The sequence below is a fragment of the Sorex fumeus genome, unplaced genomic scaffold (genome assembly GCF_029834395.1).
Source record: "Sorex fumeus unplaced genomic scaffold, SorFum_2.1 ptg000043l, whole genome shotgun sequence".
In the NCBI taxonomy this organism is placed as follows: Eukaryota; Metazoa; Chordata; class Mammalia; order Eulipotyphla; family Soricidae; genus Sorex; species Sorex fumeus.
Genome location: NW_026606100.1, coordinates 45,358,029 through 45,365,341, shown reverse-complemented (window position 1 = coordinate 45,365,341; position 7,313 = coordinate 45,358,029).

Below are 7,313 nucleotides of genomic sequence, written 5' to 3'. Positions count from 1 at the left end.
AGGGTGGGTAGAGAGATGGATGTAAGAACATTCAACCATTGCTAGAAGAAGATGGTGAGTTTGGAACACGAGGTCTCTGGTCTATAAGGAACATAAAAGATTTGGAAAAGAGAAGAGGAAGCCAGACTGGAAAAGGATGTTGAACTCAAACCACAATAGTCAGGTCTTAAGAGACAAAAACTGAAGCGACTCTTTGTAGACACTGGGAGGCTCCTAAGTATTCTTGGGTAGAACAGTTAAGGATCCTCATTAGAATCTAGGAAGTTCCTGGCAGCATCGTTTTTCTCATACTTGACAATTGGGACCCACAGGAAGGAGATGATCTGGTAGAAGTTTTGCTCCTGGAACAAGGGCAGCTGGACTGGAGAGATAGGGAGCTAAAAGAAACATGGCAGAGGTCAACCATCATGTCTCAGTCACTTCCTGAGAGCTCAGGGGAGGGGTTGAGCCTGGGTAAGGAGAGGGTGGCGGGAGCTGATGTTTCCCCGGTATGTTGACTTCAGGTTTCCGGTGTGAGATTTAGGAGTGTCCAGCAGACAGCTGGAACTGTGGTTGGGAGAGAAAAGGGAAGTAAGATAAAGTTTTGGGAGTTGGCCACAGAGGTGAAGGTTGAAGCCATGAGAACGGATGAGATCACCAAGGAAAAACCAGATGGAGGGAGGATGGGGCTAAGCACAGAGGAAACGAAAAATGGAAGGGGGAAATAAAGTGTGTGGAAGACTGGGAGTGCCAGAGAGCTATAAAATAATGAGGGTTCTACAAACAAAAGCCTATTATTTGGAGCTGAAAGAGACCTGCGAGATCAGTCAGTCCAGTCTTTTCATTTGACAGGAAGCAGAAGCTCAACAAGTCAAATTATAGCCAGTTCACAGCTGTATTCTAGGCTCTGCTTAGTCTGAGAAGTAGGTATGTTTGTGCTCTCATCTGCTCATCTCCTAGTTCCACACCTGTTTTCTCAAGATTATTTACAAAATTATATACTTGATTTCAGGTTGTGATTTTTTTTAAATTGAAACAAATTTTGAGTTTGGGTCAGAACTCCCAAACTGGGTTTGGGCTATTGAGTTAAGATATGCCAAGCACTCTCTCACAATGCATGTAGTGCCACAGTTAAGAGCTTGGGAACCAGGTTCCTGGGTTTGTCTCTTGGCTACTCCTGGTAGCAATGCTTTAAACTAACTACTTAAATTTCCCAGATTGTGTCTTCAGCTGTGAGTGAGATAATAACAATATTCCCCTCAAAGTCAAAATACGTAGAACTCTTTAAATACTACTTAGCATCTATTAATTAGGAATTACTATGTCAGCATTAGCTCTTATTTTGTGAATTACTCTAAATGAGGGTCAGCATATAATTTATGGTTCAAACAGAGATATTTTTCAATAGAACCATGTGGTGCCATATGGGTGCCTGAGGCAATAGGACTCAAGAATACTGATCTATCTTTTATTTAAATTTTTGGTGTTTGATTAATCATGCCTTATTTCTGACTGGTTTATTTTTTAATTTACCTTAAAATATGATTTAACTTTATTACTGAGTTCTCCCCACCCCCACCATAAATTGTGTATTGTAGGCTTGTACCCCTAGTTCTGGCCCTGATGTTGGGGTGATATGAAGGAATTTTTAGAACCGTGATGGGGCAATGGACATAAGTCACTACTTTCATGAATACAATGAGACATACAGTCCTTCTAGTTCTCAGTTAATCATATGTAGAGTTCCTCTCAATTTGTAAGTGTGTGTGTGTGTGTGTGTGTGTATGCATGCATGTGTGTATGTGTGTATAGGTTGACTATCACCACCAGCGTATTCTCTACCTTTCCGGGGACATACCTGTGACTGCAGAACTATTTGGGAACCAGAGGCAACATCCAGGCATAGTCTATGAAATGCAGCTTGAAATTGAAACCTGAGCCCTTAAGCCCTCACCTAGTATAGTTTCTCTATTGGCCTCAACCTTCATTCTTTTTGCCCCCCCCCCCAAAAAATGCCACTGGTCCCAGTGATCAGCTTATATCATGAGGTAAAAATAAACCAGCTTCATGTTTTAGTATATCCTTGAGGTTTGAGGAATAACATTAGAACTTATCTCGTAAGACAAAACAACAATAATGCATATGTGTATGTGTGTGTATATATATGTACATATATCTACTGTATATATTAAACACAGTTAAGGACTTGAGAACTTGATATATAAAGTAATTTATATATAATAATTAAATTATTATAACTAAATAATACAAAATATTATATATCATATACATTTATATCTAAATACAGAGATATATAAAACTACTTAGCAAAGTGTATGGACATCACAGATACTCAATAGGTGTTAAGAGCTGGTGCTGGCAGCATCATTAGATTTCAAGAACTTGGGACCATCTTTCAGCTTTTTCCCAGAACGATGGTCAATCTTCTCTTTCAGCTCAGCAAACTTGCAAGCAATGTGGGTGGTGTGGCAATCCAGTACTGTCACAGAATTTTGAGACCCATTAAAAACAAAACTTTAATGAGAAAAAAAGATCTGGTGCTGCTTTTTTTATGGCAAATATTTCCGTAACACCGAAGTAGGTAGGTATATTTGTGCAGTTGAAAGTATGAAGTTGTTGGTATTCAACAACTGAATGAAAAAATAGCCATCCCAAAGACCATCTACAGAATTGGAAAGGATATTCTCCCAATACCTATATGATAAGGAATTGATATCAAGGATATATAAGGCACTGGTTGAACTCTACAAAAAAAAAAAAACCACATCCAACCCCATCAGAAAATGGGGCGATGAAATGAACAGAAACTTTCTCAAAGAAGAAATCCGAATGGCCAAAAGGCACATGAAAAAATGCTCTCCATCACTAATCATTAGGGAGATGCAGATCAAAACAACAATGATATCACCTCACAATACAGAGACTGGCCCACATCCAAAGGAATTAAAGAAACCGATGTTGGCACCAATGTGGGGAGAAAGGGACTCTCCTTCATTGCTGGTGGGAATGCCGAGTGGTTCAACCCTTTTGGAAAACAGTATGGAAGCTTCTCAAAAAATTAGAAATTGAACTCCCTTTTGACCCAGCAATACCACTCCTGGAAATATATCCCAGAGAGGCAAAAAAGTAAAGTCAAAATGACATGCACACTTGTATGTTCATTGCAGCACTGTTTACAATAGCCAGAATCTGGAAAAAACCCGAGTGCCCGAAAACAGATGACTGATTGAAGAAACTTTGGTACATCTACACAATGGAATACTACGCAGCTGTTAAAAGATGAAGTCATGAAATTTGCATATAAGTGGAAAGTATCATGTTAAGTGAAATGAGTCAGAAAGAGAGGGACAGACATAGAAAGACTGCACCCATCTGTGGGATATAAAGTAACAGAAAGGGAGACTAACACCCAAGAATAGTAGAGATAAGCACCAGGTGTATTGCTCCATGGCTTGGAAGCCAGCCTCATATGCTTGGGGAAAAGGCAGTTCAGATAGATAAGGGACCACCAAGAAAAGGGTGCTTAGAGGGCCTGCTCAGGATGGGAGATGCATTCTGAAAATAGACTATTGACTGAACATGATGGCCACTCAATACCTCTATTGCAAACCACAACACCCAAAATGAGAGAGAGAGAGAGAGAGAGAGAGAGAGAGAGAGAGAGAGAGAGAGCGCAAAAGGGTATGCCCTGCCACGGAAATGGGGCGGGGTGGGGGGGATGATGTGGGGATAGGGGAAGGCGCACTGGGATCTTTGGTGGTGGAGAATGGGCACTGGTGGAGGGACGGGTACTGAGCATCGTATGACTAAAACGTAACCATAAAAGTTTATAAGTCTGTAACTGCACCTTACGGGGATCCATTATAAAAAAATTAAAAATTAAATAGACATAGCCATCCTGCATGATTTAACCAGCCACCACAACTATTACTACTACTACTACTTTACTATTACTGTCACTGCTACTGTACTGTTGCTGCTATGGCAATCATAAATTAACCATGTAAGACCATATTAATCACTTCAAAGATTAGAAAAAGGTCAACTGGAATTTCACACAATTCAACGTAATAAAACAGCCTATTTCTGGCAACATCGAACTAATCCATGTGGGCTGGATAATTAGCAGTAGTCCTAGTAGAGGGGAGGCTCCACATGCTTGGTCCCTGAAATCGAGTTCCTCCAAATTATCTACCATGCACTTACCAGCTTTCCACATAGTATCACTACCCTCCATTACTCTGTCCCACTAACTTGTGTGTGGCTTCCCAAAGTTCCAGGTGTTGAGAGCTGATTCAAAGGACTCAATCACTGTCTGCCAGAGCAGAGATTTTCTCCAGAGTTCTGGAGGTTGAAGCTGTGTCACTTTGGAAGCTGGAAATTACTGTCCTGCTGCACATGGTCATTTTCCTGCGTTGATAATCCCCAGATTTTCAAAAAGAAAATACGTTTATTTTTAGCAGAACCAGTGAAGTTATTGGGAATGATACATGAGGTGGTGTCAGATGGTAGGGGGAAGTTGTGACTCCTCCGACTTTATTCCCAGGTCCACAAGATGTAGCCCAGAATAAGCTGAAAGGCGGCCCACACACTTGATTTTGATTTGCTGACATACACTGTGAACCCCTTCTACTCAGACTCCCTCCATCATCCCCAGGAGAAGATAGCATTTAAAAATGTATAAGCATTATCCTCTCCGGAAACAATCTGGTTTCAGTTACAGTGTGTCGGCCAGCATGACCTTTATGTTTGTGCACTTGGAGAGAACTGGAGAGATTTGCAAACTCTTCCTCTGTCTGTCCAAGTCATCTCTCTTTTTACTGCTTGGAGTCTCGTCCCTGCCCAGTGCGCGTTCTCAGCCTCCCCCAGTTTCCACAGCATTTGGTCTCCAAAGCAAGTGTCTGGTTAAATGTGGGTCAAGGGCCAGAGAGTTAGACAGTGGTAAGGAGGGCATGCCTTGCACGCGGCCAACTCAGTTTAACACTCTCCCATCTTCCGGGGCCTGCCAGGAGTGATTCCTGAGTGCAGAGTCAGGGGTAAGCCAGTGGATGTAGCACTGCACTGTCCTCCCTTTGTTCATCTACTTGTTCGAGTGGGCACCAGTAACGTCTCCATTGTGAGACTTCTTGTTACTGTGTTTGGCATATTGAATATATCACGAGTAGCTTGCCAGGCTTTGCTGTGCGGGCAAAATACTCTGGTAGCTTGCAGGACTCTCCAAGAGGGGCGGAGGAATCAAACCTGGCTCGCCCAGGCCGGCCTTGTGCAAGGCAAACGCCCTACCACTGTGCTATCGCTCTAGCTCAAGCCACTGAATGTAGACTTTAAAACAAACAAACAAAAAATTAAAATAAAGTGATCCCCAACCTGGGGTATTTTCAAAGAGCAGAGCTAAATGCCTAGAAAGTCAAGTTGCCAAGAAGCTAAAGTAATAAGTAGATTCAAGACTTTTCTTGAACTTTCATTAAAACCTGTGAAGCAGTAACTGGGAAGTGACTCACTGTCAGAAAGAGTGGATGGGAGATAAGCGACCGATAGGTAAACTCTGACCTAAACACTGATTGCAACCGTTTTCATACCAAATAAATATGAAAACCAGTTTTTTTTAGAAATGGTTATTCCAAAAGAAATATTTGAAACTTACCTAACATATTTTGAGGCTCGGTCCTTGTTTTACTAATTTGATCGCTCTCATTTTTATTTTGTGGTGAGAATATTTAAAATCTACTCTTGGAAAATTTAAAGTGTGCCATAAAGAATGCTAACTTTGTGGTCACCAAATTATACATTAAATTTCTAAAAGAAAAGACTTTTCTATATGACGGAAGCCCTGTACCTCTTGACCAATATTGACTGATGTTCATTCTGCAGCCTCTATTCTGTGGGTGATTGGTGAGATGGTGCAGTGATTTCTCTCTGCATATGACTTATTTCAGTTTGTATACTATCTTCTGGGTCCATGTGTTTTGTTTTAAACAACATGACTGTTTTCTTCTGAAAGTCAAAAAAATTCATCAAATAGGACAGTCTTACTTAATTCTCTTTCTGGGTTGGAAGGGAAAATCTTTCTAACTTTAACTTAGAACTTCCTCTCATCCCTAATCTCTGCACCTCATGCTCTATAACCCTAACTCTCTCCCCTATTCTCTGGCTGAAGTATTGATTAGGCATCAGTCTCAGCCTTTGGATTTCTCTAAACACAGACTATAAACTATATCTGTTTGTTCTCAGATTCCAGAACTCACTCTAAAGAATGGCTTTCTTCCAAGAGCTTGGGGTGCTCAATATCTCTTAGTCTGACTTTGGTTGGGTTTGCCCTTCCAGAAATAAGTATTCTCACTTCTGAGAAGAGCACTTTCAGAAGAATAACCCTCAAGCTTCTTGGGGATTTGTATCTAACCATTCCACCACAAAAAGGTGTAAGGCCAGGAGATAGTGCAATGGTTAGGGGGCTTGTCTTGCATGGCCCTACTCAGGTTTGATCCCTAGAACTACAAGGTCTCCTGAGCACTCATGGTGTGACCCTGGTGGTCTCCAGTGCCATAGGGTCTAAGCAGTTCCACATCCTGAGGCTCCCACTGCCTGACTGATTGATCAAGTACAATGGGAGTAGCCCCAGGCCCCCAAAACACCACATAGGAAATTCCTCCCACTCTGATCGAAATGGGTATAGCTTTATTTGTAACAGTTTGTATTCATGATTATTGACTTTCTGGTTTTTTTTTTTACTTTGCTTTTCAGGTCTCACTTGGCGATGCTCAGAGGTTACTCCCTGGCTCTAAACTCAGAAACTACTCCTGCCAGTGCTTGGGGGACCATCTGGAATGCTGAAGATCAATCCCAGGTCACTGTGTGCAAGGCAAATGCCCTACCAGCTTTGTATTATCGCTTCAGCCTCTCATGATTATTGTCTTGCCTACCATCTTTGACTCAGAAATATGTTAATTTTACACAACTGGGAATCCAGTGTTGCTTCATTCCAAGACACCATTCTATGAATCATATTGATTTATTTATTCACTGACTCGATTTTATTCCTATTTTATTAAGGAAATACCCAGCACATCATAAACTGTGAGTTCTGAAGAGCTGCAAGGAACTCAGTGCTGATGGGGAGAGCTATTCAAAGATGATTAAGAAACAGCTTCTACTTTCCAGAAACTTGCAATCTGAGAAGGTAAAAATAATAACTGTATACAATATGCTATAATACCAGGAAGATTGCAATACATATTATCGATGGTAAATCATTAATGTATTCAGTAAAGCATTCTTCTGAATTTCTTTAGACTCCTGAAGCCTAAAACCTTTAT